The sequence below is a fragment of the Sinocyclocheilus rhinocerous genome, unplaced genomic scaffold (assembly GCF_001515625.1).
Source record: "Sinocyclocheilus rhinocerous isolate Xijiao unplaced genomic scaffold, SAMN03320098_v1.1 scaffold171, whole genome shotgun sequence".
Lineage (NCBI taxonomy): Eukaryota > Metazoa > Chordata > Actinopteri > Cypriniformes > Cyprinidae > Sinocyclocheilus > Sinocyclocheilus rhinocerous.
The window spans coordinates 269,462-269,934 of record NW_015642206.1 but is presented as its reverse complement, the minus strand read 5'-3'; the positions used below and the strand labels follow the sequence as shown (position 1 = coordinate 269,934).

Sequence of the window (473 nt, the reverse complement as noted above, 5' to 3'; positions counted from 1 at the left end):
CGCTCCTGTTGAAGACGAGACGGCAGAAAGCGCATCATGTTTGTTTTCTTTATTTTATAAAAGCACAACGTTTTGTTGATATTGTGAGTGCACACAAATAAAAGTAGACCCTTTACAGCTACGAATTAAGTATTACGCTTCCTTTTATGAGCAAAAATGATGGCGTATCCACTGAAAAAAATGCAAGTGATCGCGCTGGCGCCTCCATGTCCTGCAAAGCGTCTCCGCACAAACTATTGGATATAGCGCACATTTATCTAGGTTTAACGTTTAAACATTGTTATATGCTTGAACTGTTTTATATATAGATTTTATTTTAGGCAAGTCGTGATGATTTGAGAAGGCTAAATTGATCAAACATCACTGTCTGCCGCTGGCCGCTTGGTTGTTACTTTAAAAAAAACAAAAACTTATATTTAGCAAACAAAAATGCTCCAAACGTTTTTTTAAATTAACTTCATAAAAAAACTAAA

The 473-nt window shown here is 35.3% G+C and overlaps 1 protein-coding gene across 1 annotated transcript in view; it reads right to left on the bottom strand.

Annotated features, from left to right (window-relative positions):
• LOC107755715 (death-associated protein kinase 1-like) overlaps positions 1 to 473 on the bottom strand; it is a 95,088-nt gene that overhangs the window by 39,048 nt on the left and 55,567 nt on the right. The window lies entirely within an intron of this gene.